Source organism: Equus caballus, chromosome 14 (genome assembly GCF_041296265.1).
Source record: "Equus caballus isolate H_3958 breed thoroughbred chromosome 14, TB-T2T, whole genome shotgun sequence".
Taxonomy (NCBI): Eukaryota; Metazoa; Chordata; class Mammalia; order Perissodactyla; family Equidae; genus Equus; species Equus caballus.
In genome coordinates, this window is record NC_091697.1 from 7,116,472 (window position 1) to 7,129,575 (window position 13,104).

Here is a 13,104-nt window from a genome sequence, read left to right on the forward strand (position 1 = left end):
CTGCCAGGCTTGCTGGAACCAGCTGCCGGTCATGCCAAAATCACCTGCCAACTACACCAGAACCGCTTGGCGGACACTGCGGAAACACCTGTCGGGCCAGCCGGAACCACATCTCAGACGTGCCAGAAACGTGTTCATGAGATGCTGGAACCACACCCCGAACAGACGGATACCATCTGCCAGAACCGCCTGAACCACCTGCTGAGCACGCCGGAACCACCTGCTCGAGTCACCGGTACCACCTCCCTGACACGCCAAAATCACCTGCTGGGTATGCCAGAACCACTTGGCGGACACTCCGGAATCATCCGCCGGACAGGCCGGAACCAGCTCTCAGACACACCAGAACCAAGTGCCGGAGACGCCGGAAGCACCTGCCGAGCATGCCGGAGCCACCTGCTCGACTCGCCAGAAACACCTGCCGGACACGCCAAAATCACCTGCCGGGTATGCCAGAACCACCTGGCGGACACTACGGAATCACCTGCCGCGCTGCCGGAACCACGTCTCAGACGTGCCGGAAGCACGTGCCAGACACGCCGGAAACACCTACCGGACAGACCGGACCCACCAGCCAAGAAAGCCGGAGCCACCTGTTCGACTCGCTGGAACCACCTGCCGGACAGGCCAATATCAACTGCTGGCTATGCCAGAACCACCTGGGGGACAGTCCGGGATCACCTGCCAGCCATGGCGGAACCACCTCTCAGACGTACCAGAACCACCTGCCGGAGAAGCTGGAAACACGTCCTGGACAGTCTGGAACCACCTGCCGGCCAAGCCTGAACCACCTGCCAAGCACAACGGAACAACCTGCCAGACACGCCAAAATCACCTGCGTGTTATGCCAGAACCACTTGGAGGACTCTCTGGGATGACCTGCCGGGCATGCCGGAACCACCTCTCAGACGTGCCAGAACCATGTGGTGGACAGTCCGGAATCACCTGTTGGGCATGCGCAACCACCTCTGAGACGTACCAGAACCACATGCCGTGCCGGCTGGAACCACCTACCGGACAGACCGGAATCACCTTTCGGGCATGCCGGAACCACCTGTCAGACGTGCCAGAAACACGTGCCGGAGACGCCGGAAGCACCTGCCAAGCACGTTTGAACCACCTGCTCAACTCGCCTGAACCACGTGCCGGACATGCCAAAATCACCTGCGGACTATGCCAGAACCACTTGGCGAACACTCCGGAATCACTTGCCGGGCATGCAGGAACCACCTCTCAGACATGCCAGAACCCCGTGCCAATGACCCCGGAAGCACCAGCCGAGCACGCCGGAACCACCTGCTCGACTCGCCAGAACCACCTGCCGATCACGCAAAAATCACCTGCCGGCTACGCCACAACCAGTTGGTGAACACTTTGGAATCACCTGCCAGGCTTGCTGGAACCACCTGCCGGTCATGCCAAAATCACCTGCCAACTACGCCAGAACCGCTTGGCGGACACTGCGGAAACACCTCTCGGGCCGGCTGGAACCACATCTCAGACGTGCCAGAAACGTGTTCATGAGATGCTGGAACCACACCCCGAACAGACGGATACCACCTGCCAGAACAGCCTGAACCACCTGCTGAGCACGCCGGAACCACCTGCTCGACTCACCGGTACCACCTCCCTGACACGCCAAAATCACCTGCTGGGTATGCCAGAACCACTTGGCGGACACTCCGGAATCATCCGCCGGACATGCCGGAACCAGCTCTCAGACACACCAGAACCAAGTGCCGGAGACGCCGGAAGCACCTGCCGAGCATGCCGGAGCCACCTGCTCGACTCGCCAGAAACACCTGCCGGACACGCCAAAATCACCTGCCGGGTACGCCAGAACCACCTGGCGGACACTACAGAATCACCTGCCGCGCATGCCGGAACCACCTCTCGGACGTGCCGGAACCACGTGCCAGACACGCCGGAAACACCTACCGGACAGACCGGAACCACCAGCCAAGAACGCCGGAGCCACCTGTTCGGCTCGCTGGAACCAGCTGCCGGACAGGCCAATATCAACTGCTGGCTATGCCAGAACCACCTGGGGGACAGTCCGGGATCACCTGCCAGCCATGGCGGAACCACCTCTCAGACGTGCCAGAAGCACGTGGCGGACAGTCCGGAATCACCTGTTGGGCATACGCAACCACATCTGAGACGTACCAGAACCACGTGCCGTGCACGCCGGAACCACCTACCGGACAGACCGGAATCAACTTCTGGGCATGCCGAAACCACCAGACAGATGTGCCAGAAACACGTGCCGGAGGCGCCGGAAGCACCTGCCGAGCACGTCGCAACCACCTGCTGAAATCGCCAGAACCACCTGCCGGACACGCCAAAATCACCTGCCCGCTACACCAGCACCACTTCGGGGACAAGCCGGAATCACGTGAGGGGCATGTCGGCACAGCCTCTCAGACTGAACCTCGTGCAGGACACCACAGAACCACCTGCCGGACAGACCGGAACCACCTGCCGGACACGCCGGAACCACCGGCTCGACCCGCCGGAACGACCGCTGGACATGCAAAATCACCTGCCGGCTACGCCGGAAACACTTGGCGAACACTCCGGAATCACCTGCCGGGCATGCTGGAACCACCTCTCAGATATGCCAGAACCACGTGCCAATGACCCCGGAAGCACCTGCCGAGCACGCCGGAACCACCTGCTCGACTCGCCAGAACCACCTGCCGGACACGCAAAAATCACCTGCCGGCTACGCCACAACCAGTTGGGGAACACTTCGGAATCACCTGCCGGGCTTGCTGGAACCACCTGCCGGTCATGCCAAAATCACCTGCCAACTACGCCAGTACCACTTGGCGGACACTGTGGAAACACCTGTCGGGCCGGCCGGAACCACATCTCAGACGTGCCAGAACCATGTGCATGAGATGCTGGAACCACACCCCGAACAGACGGAAAACACCTGCCAGACCCGTCTGAACAACCTGCCGAGCATGCCGGAGCCACCTGCTCGACTCGCCGGAACCACCTACCTGACATGCCAAAATCACCAGCCGGGTATGCCAGAACCACTTGGCGGACACTCCGGAATCATCTGCCGGACATGCCGGAACCAGCTCTCAGACACACCAGAACCAGGTGCCGGAGACGCCGGAAGCACCTGCCGAGCATGCCGGAGCCACCTGCTCGACTCGCCAGAAACACCTGCCGGACACGCCAAAATCACCTGCCGGGTACGCCAGAACCACCGGGCGGACACACTGAAATCACCTGTCGCGCATGCCGGAACCACCTCTCAGACGTGCCGGAAGCACGTGCCGGACACGCCGGAATCACCTACCGGACAGACCGGAACCACCTGCCGAGCACGCCGGAGCCACCTGTTCGACTCGCTGGAACCACCTGCCGGACAGGCCAATATCAACTGCTGGCTATGCCAGAACCACCTGGGGGACGGTCCGGAATCGCCTGCCAGCCATGGCGGAACCACCTCTCAGACGTACCAGAACCACCTGCCGGAGAAGCTGGAAACACGTCCTGGACAGTCGTGAACCACCTGCCGGCCAAGCCTGAACCACCTGCCAAGCACAACGGAACAACCTGCCAGACACGCCAAAATCACCTGCGTGTTATGCCAGAACCACTTGGAGGACTCTCTGGGATGACCTGCCGGGCATGCCGGAACAACCTCTCAGACGTGCCAGAACCATGTGGCGGACAGTCCGGAATCACCTGTTGGGCATGCGCAACCACCTCTGAGACGTACCAGAACCACATGCCGTGCAGGCTGGAACCACCTACCGGACAGACCGGAATCACCTTTCGGGCATGCCGGAACCACCTGTCAGATGTGCCAGAAACACGTGCCGGAGACGCCGGAAGCACCTGCCAAGCACGTTGGAACCACCTGCTCAACTCGCCTGAACCACCTGCCGGACATGCCAAAATCACCTGCGGACTATGCCAGAACCACTTGGCGAACACTCCGGAATCACTTGCCGGGCATGCAGGAACCACCTCTCAGACATGCCAGAACCCCGTGCCAATGACCCCGGAAGCACCAGCCGAGCACGCCGGAACCACCTGGTCGACTCGCCAGAAACACCTGCCGATCACGCAAAAATCACCTGCCGGCTACGCCACAACCAGTTGGTGAACACTTTGGAATCACCTGCCAGGCTTGCTGGAACCACCTGCCAGTCATGCCAAAATCACCAGCCAACTACGCCAGAACCGCTTGGCGGACACTGCTGAAACACCTGTCGGGCCGGCTGGAACCACCTCTCAGACATGCCAGAACCCCGTGCCAATGACCCCGGAAGCACCAGCCGAGCACGCCGGAACCACCTGCTCGACTCCCCAGAACCACCTGCCGCACACGCAAAAATCACCTGCCGGCTACGCCACAACCAGTTGGGGAACACTTCGAAATCACCTGCCGGGCTTGCTGGAACCACCTGCCGGTCATGCCAAAATCACCTGCCAACTACGCCAGTACCACTTGGCGGACACTGTGGAAACACCTGTCGGGCCGGCCGGAACCACATCTCAGACGTGCCAGAACCATGTGCATGAGATGCTGGAACCACACCCCGAACAGACGGAAAACACCTGCCAGACCCGTCTGAACAACCTGCCGAGCACGCCGGAGCCACCTGCTCGACTGGCCGGAACCACCTACCTGACATGCCCAAATCACCAGCCGGGTATGCCAGAACCACTTGGCGGACACTCCGGAATCATCTGCCGGACATGCCGGAACCAGCTCTCAGACACACCAGAACCACGTGCTGGAGACGCCGGAAGCACCTGCCGAGCATGCCGGAACCACCTGCTCGACTCGCCAGAAACACCTGCAGATCACGCAATAATCACCTGCCGGCTACGCCACAACCAGTTGGTGAACACTTTGGAATCACCTGCCAGGCTTGCTGGAACCACCTGCCAGTCATGCCAAAATCACCTGCCAACTACCGCAGAATCGCTTGGCGGACACTGCAGAAACACCTGTCGGGCCGGCTGGAACCACATCTCAGACGTGCCAGAAACGTGTTCGTGAGATGCTGGAACCACACCCCGAACAGACGGATACCACCTGCCAGAACCGCCTGAACCACCTGCTGAGCACGCCGGAACCACCTGCTCGACTCACCGGTACCACCTCCCTGACATGCCAAAATCACCTGCTGGGTATGCCAGAACCACTTGGCGGACACTCCGGAATCATCTGCCGGACATGCCGGAACCAGCTCTCAGACACACCAGAACCAAGTGCCGGAGACGCCGGAAGCACCTGCCGAGCATGCCGGAGCCACCTGCTCGACTCGCCAGAAACACCTGCCGGACACGCCAAAATCACCTGCCGGGTATGCCAGAACCACATTGCGGACACTACGGAATCACCTGCCGCGCATGCCGGAACCACCTCTCAGACGTGCCGGAAGCACGTGCCAGACACGCCGGAAACACCTACCGGACAGACCGGAACCACCTGCCAAGAACGCCGGAGCCACCTGTTCGACTCGCTGGAACCACCTGCCGGACAGGCCAATATCAACTGCTGGCTATGCCAGAACCACCTGGGGGACAGTCCGGGATCACCTGCCAGCCATGGCGGAACCACCTCTCAGACGTACCAGAACCACCTGCCGGAGAAGCTGGAAACACGTCCTGGACAGACTGGAACCACGTGACGGCCATGCCTGAACCACCTGCCGAGCACGGCGGAACCACCTGCCGGACACGGCAAAATCACCTGCGGGCTACGCCAGAACCACTTGGACGACTCTCCGAAATGACCTGCCGGGCATGTTGGAACCACCTCTCAGACGTGCCAGAAGCACGTGGCGGACAGTCCGGAATCACCTGTTGGGCATACGCAACCACCTCTGAGACGTACCAGAACCACGTGCCATGCATGCCGGAACCACCTACCGGACAGACGGGAATCAACTCTTGGGCATGCCGGAACCACCAGTCAGATGTGCCAGAAACACGTGCCGGAGACGCCGGAAGCACCTGCCGAGCACGTCGCAACCACCTGCTCAAATCGCCTGAACCACCTGCCGGACACGCCAAAATCACCTGCCCGCTACACCAGCACCACTTCGGGTCAAGCCGGAATCACGTGAGGGGCATGTCGGCACAGCCTCTCAGACTGAACCTCGTGCAGGACACCACAGAACCACCTGCCGGACAGACCGGAACCACCTGCCGGACACGCCGGAACCACCGGCTCGACCCGCCGGAACGACCGCTGGACATGCAAAATCACCTGCCAGCTACGCTGGAAACACTTGGCGAACACTCCGGAATCACCTGCCGGGCATGCCGGAACCACCTCTCAGATATGCCAGAACCACGTGCCAATGACCCCGGAAGCACCTGCCGAGGACGCCGGAACCACCTGCTCGACTCGCCAGAACCACCTGCCGGACACGCAAAAATCACCTGCCGGCTACGCCACAACCAGTTGGGGAACACTTCGGAATCACCTGCCGGGCTTGCTGGAACCACCTGCCGGTCATGCCAAAATCACCTGCCAACTACGCCAGTACCACTTGGCGGACACTGTGGAAACACCTGTCGGGCCGGCCGGAACCACATCTCAGACGTGCCAGAACCATGTGCATGAGATGCTGGAACCACACCCCGAACAGACGGAAAACACCTGCCAGACCCGTCTGAACAACCTGCCGAGCACGCCGGAGCCACCTGCTCGACTCGCCGGAACCACCTACCTGACATGCCCAAATCACCAGCCGGGTATGCCAGAACCACATGGCGGACACTACGGAATCATCTGCCGGACATGCCGGAACCAGCTCTCAGACACACCAGAACCACGTGCCGGAGACGCCGGAAGCACCTGCCGAGCATGCCGGAGCCACCTGCTCGACTCGCCAGAAACACCTGCCGGACACGCCAAAATCACCTGCCGGGTACGCCAGAACCACGATGCGGACACTCCGAAACCACCTGTCGCGCATGCCGGAACCACCTCTCAGACGTGCCGGAAGCACGTGCCGGACACGCCGGAATCACCTACCGGACAGACCGGAACCACCTGCCGAGCACGCCGGAGCCACCTGTTCGACTCGCTGGAACCACCTGCCGGACAGGCCAACATCAACTGCTGACTATGCCAGAACCACCTGGGGGACAGTCCGGGATCACCTGCCAGCCATGGCGGAACCACCTCTCAGACGTACCAGAACCACCTGCCGGAGAAGCTGGAAACACGTCCTGGACAGTCTGGAACCACCTGCCGGCCAAGCCTGAACCACCTGCCAAGCACAACGGAACAACCTGCCAGACACGCCAAAATCACCTGCGTGTTATGCCAGAACCACTTGGAGGACTCTCTGGGATGACCTGCCGGGCATGCCGGAACCACCTCTCAGACGTGCCAGAACCATGTGGCGGACAGTCCGGAATCACCTGTTGGGCATGCGCAACCACCTCTGAGACGTACCAGAACCACATGCCGTGCAGGCTGGAACCACCTACCGGACAGACCGGAATCACCTATCGGGCATGCCGGAACCACCTGTCAGATGTGCCAGAAACACGTGCCGGAGACGCCGGAAGCACCTGCCAAGCACGTTGGAACCACCTGCTCAACTCGCCTGAACCACCTGCCGGACATGCCAAAATCACCTGCCGACTATGCCAGAACCACTTGGCGAACACTCCGGAATCACTTGCCGGGCATGCAGGAACCACCTCTGAGACATGCCAGAACCCCGTGCCAATGACCCCGGAAACACCAGCCGAGCACACCGGAACCACCCCTCGACTCGCCAGAACCACCTGCCGATCACGCAAAAATCACCTGCCGGCTACGCCACACCCAGTTGGGGAACACTCTGGAATCACCTGCCAGGCTTGCTGGAACCACCTGCCGGTCATGCCAAAATCACCTGCCAACTATGCCAGAACCGCTTGGCGGACACTGCGGAAACACCTGTCGGGCCGGCTGGAACCACATCTCAGACGTGCCAGAAACGTGTTCATGAGATGCTGGAACCACACCCCGAACAGACGGATACCACCTGCCAGAACCGCCTGAACCACCTGCTGAGCACGCCGGAACCACCTGCTCGACTCACCGGTACCACCTCCCTGACACGCCAAAATCACCTGCTGGGTATGCCAGAACCACTTGGCGGACACTCCGGAATCATCTGCCGGACATGCCGGAACCAGCTCTCAGACACACCAGAACCAAGTGCCGGAGACGCCGGAAGCACCTGCCGAGCATGCCGGAGCCACCTGCTCGACTCGCCAGAAACACCTGCCGGACACGCCAAAATCACCTGCCGGGTACGCCAGAACCACCTGGCGGACACTACGGAATCACCTGCCGCGCATGCCGGAACCACCTCTCAGACGTGCCGAAAGCACGTGCCAGACACGCCGGAAACACCTACCGGACAGACCGGAACCACCTGCCAAGAACGCCGGAGCCACCTGTTCGACTCGCTGGAACCACCTGCCGGACAGGCCAATATCAACTGCTGGCTTTGCCAGAACCACCTGGGGGACAGTCCGGGATCACCTGCCAGCCATGGCGGAACCACCTCTCACACGGACCAGAACCACCTGCCGTAGATGCTGGAAACACTTCCTGGACAGACTGGAACCACGTGACGGCCATGCCTGAACCACCTGCCGAGCACGGCGGAACCACCTGCCGGACACGCCAAAATCACCTGCGGGCTACGCCAGAACCACTTGGACGACTCTCCGAAATGACCAGCCGGGCACGTTGGAACCACCTCTCAGACGTGCCAGAAGCACGTGGCGGACAGTCCGGAATCACCTGTTGGGCATATGCAACCACCTCTGAGACGTACCAGAACCACGTGCCGTGCACTCCGGAACCACCTACCGGACAGACCGGAATCAACTTTTGGGCATGCCGGAACCACCAGTCAGATGTGCCAGAAACACGTGCCGGAGACGCCGGAAGCACCTGCCGAGCACGTCGCAACCACCTGCTCAACTCGCCTGAACCACCTGCCAGACACGCCAAAATCACCTGCCCGCTACACCAGCACCACTTCGGGGACAAGCCGGAATCACGTGAGGGGCATGCCGGCACAGCCTCTCAGACTGAACCTCGTGCCGGACACCACAGAACCACCTGCCGGACAGACGGGAACCACGTGCCGGACACGCCGGAACCACCGGCTCGACCCGCCGGAACGACCGCTGGACATGCAAAATCACCTGCCGGCTATGCCGGAAACACTTGGCGAACACTCCGGAATCACCTGCCGGGCATGCCGGAACCACCTCTCATATATGCCAGAACCACGTGCCAATGACCCCGGAAGCACCTGCCGAGCACGCCGGAACCACCTGCTCGACTCGCCAGAACCACCTGCCGTACACGCAGAAATCACCTGCCGGCTACGCCACAACCAGTTGGGGAACACTTCGGAATCACCTGCCGGGCTTGCTGGAACCACCTTCCGGTCATGCCAAATCACCTGCCAACTACGCCAGTACCACTTGGCGGACACTGTGGAAACACCTGTCGGGCCGCCCGGAACCACATCTCAGACGTGCCAGAACCATGTGCATGAGATGCTGGAACCACACCCCAACAGACGGATGACACCTGCCAGACCCGTCTGAACAACATGCCGAGCACGCCGGAGCCACCTGCTCGACTCGCCGGAACCACCTACCTGACATGCGCAAATCACCAGCCGGGTATGCCAGAACCACATGGCGGACACTACGGAATCATCTGCCGCACGTGCCGGAACCAGCCCTCAGACACACCAGAACCACGTGCCGGAGACGCCGGAAGCACCTGCCGAGCATGCCGGAGCCACCTGCTCGACTCGCCAGAAACACCTGCCGGACACGCCAAAATCACCTGCCGGGTACGCCAGAACCACCTGGCGGACACTCCGAAATCACCTGTCGCGCGTGCCGGAACCACCTCTCAGACGTGCTGGAAGCACGTGTCGGACACGCCGGAATCACCTACCGGACAGACCGGAACCACCTGCCGAGCACGCCGGAGCCACCTGTTCGACTCGCTGGAACCACCTGCCGGACAGGCCAATATCAACTGCTGGCTATGCCAGAACCACCTGGGGGACGGTCCGGAATCGCCTGCCAGCCATGGCGGAACCACCTCTCAGACGTACCAGGACCACCTGCCGGAGAAGCTGGAAACACGTCCTGGACAGTCTGGAACCACCTGCCGGCCAAGCCTGAACCACCTGCCAAGCACAACGGAACAACCTGCCAGACACGCCAAAATCACCTGCGTGTTATGCCAGAACCACTTGGAGGACTCTCTGGGATGACCTGCCGGGCATGCCGGAACCACCTCTCAGACGTGCCAGAACCATGTGGCGGACAGTCCGGAATCACCTGTTGGGCATGCGCAACCACCTCTGAGACGTACCAGAACCACATGCCGTGCAGGCTGGAACCACCTACCGGACAGACCGGAATCACCTTTCGGGCATGCCGGAACCACCTGTCAGATGTGCCAGAAACACGTGCCGGAGACGCCGGAAGCACCTGCCAAGCACGTTGGAACCACCTGCTCAACTCGCCTGAACCACCTGCCGGACATGCCAAAATCACCTGCCGACTATGCCAGAACCACTTGGCGAACACTCCGGAATCACTTGCCGGGCATGCAGGAACCACCTCTCAGACATGCCAGAACCCCGTGCCAATGACCCCGGAAGCACCAGCCGAGCACGCCGGAACCATCTGCTCTACTCGCCAGAACCACCTGCCGATCACGCAAAAATCACCTGCCGGCTACGCCACAACCAGTTGGTGAGCACTTTGGAATCACCTGCCAGGCTTGCTGGAACCACCTGCCAGTCATGCCAAAATCACCTGCCAACTACGCCAGAACCGCTTGGCGGACACTGCGGAAACACCTGTCGGGCCAGGTGGAACCACATCTCAGACGTGCCAGAAACGTGTTCATGAGATGCTGGAACCACACCCCGAACAGACGGATACCACCTGCCAGAACCGCCTGAACCACCTGCTGAGCACGCCGGAACCACCTGCTCGACTCACCGGTACCACCTCCCTGACACGCCAAAATCACCTGCTGGGTGTGCCAGAACCACTTGGCGGACACTCCGGAATCATCCGCCGGACATGCCGGAACCAGCTCTCAGACACACCAGAACCACGTGCCGGAGACGCCGGAAGCACATGCCGAGCATGCAGGAGCCACCTGCTCGACTCGCCAGAAACACCTGCCGGACACGCCAAAATCACCTGCCGGGTACGCCAGAACCACCTGGCGGACACTCCGAAACCACCTGTCGCGCATGCCGGAACCACCTCTCAGACGTGTCGGAAGCACGTGCCGGACGCGCCGGAATCACCTACCGGACAGACGGGAACCACCTGCCGAGCACGCCGGAGCCACCTGTTCGACTCGCTGGAACCACCTGCCGGACAGGCCAATATCAACTGCTGGCTATGCCAGAACCACCTGGGGGACGGTCCGGAATCGCCTGCCAGCCATGGCGGAACCACCTCTCAGACGTACCAGAACCACCTGCCGGAGAAGCTGGAAACACGTCCTGGACAGTCTGGAACCACCTGCCGGCCAAGCCTGAACCACCTGCCAAGCACAACGGAACAACCTGCCAGACACGCCAAAATCACCTGCGTGTTATGCCAGAACCACTTGGAGGACTCTCTGGGATGACCTGCCGGGCATGCCGGAAACACCTCTCAGACGTGCCAGAACCATGTGGCGGACAGTCCGGAATCACCTGTTGGGCATGCGCAACCACCTCTGAGATGTACCAGAACCACATGCTGTGCAGGCTGGAACCACCTACCGGACAGGCCAATATCAACTGCTGGCTATGCCAGAACCACCTGGGGGACAGTCCGGGATCACCTGCCAGCCATGGCGGAACCACCTCTCAGACGTACCAGAACCACCTGCCGGAGAATCTGGAAACACGTCCTGGACAGACTGGAACCACGTGACGGCCATGCCTGAACCACCTGCCGAGCACGGCGGAACCACCTGCCGGACACGCCAAAATCACCTGTGGGCTACGCCAGAACCACTTGGACGACTCTCCGAAATGACCTGCCGGGCACGATGGAACCACCTCTCAGACGTGCCAGAAGCACGTGGCGGACAGTCCGGAATCACCTGTTGGGCATACGCAACCACCTCTGACACGTACCAGAACCACGTGCCGTGCACGCCGGAACCACCTACCGGACAGACCGGAATCAACTTTTGGGCATGCCGGAACCACCAGTCAGATGTGCCAGAAACACGTGCCGGAGACGCCGGAAGCACCTGCCGAGCACGTCGCAACCACCTGCTCAACTCGCCTGAACCACCTGCCGGACACGCCAAAATCACCTGCCCGCTACACCAGCACCACTTCGGGGACAAGCCGGAATCACGTGAGGGGCATGCCGGCACAGCCTCTCAGACTGAACCTCGTGCCGGACACCACAGAACCACCTGCCGGACAGACCGGAACCACCTGCCGGACACGCCGGAACCACCGGCTCGACCCGCCGGAACGACCGCTGGACATGCAAAATCACCTGCCGGCTACGCCGGAAACACTTGGCGAACACTCCGGAATCACCTGCCGGGCATGCCGGAACCACCTCTCATATATGCCAGAACCACGTGCCAATGACCCCGGAAGCACCTGCCGAGCACGCCGGAACCACCTGCTCGACTCGCCAGAACCACCTGCCGGACACGCAGAAATCACCTGCCGGCTACGCCACAACCAGTTGGGGAACACTTCGGAATCACCTGCCGGGCTTGCTGGAACCACCTGCCGCTCATGCCAAAATCACCTGCCAACTACGCCAGTACAACTTGGCGGACACTGTGGAAACACCTGTCGGGCCGGCCGGAACCACATCTCAGACGTGCCAGAACCATGTGCATGAGATGCTGGAACCACACCCCGAACAGACGGAAAACACCTGCCAGACCCGTCTGAACAACCTGCCGAGCACGCCGGAGCCACCTGCTCGACTCGCCGGAACCACCTACCTGACATGCCCAAATCACCAGCCGGGAATGCCAGAACCACTTGGCGGACACTCCGGAATCATCTGCCAGACATG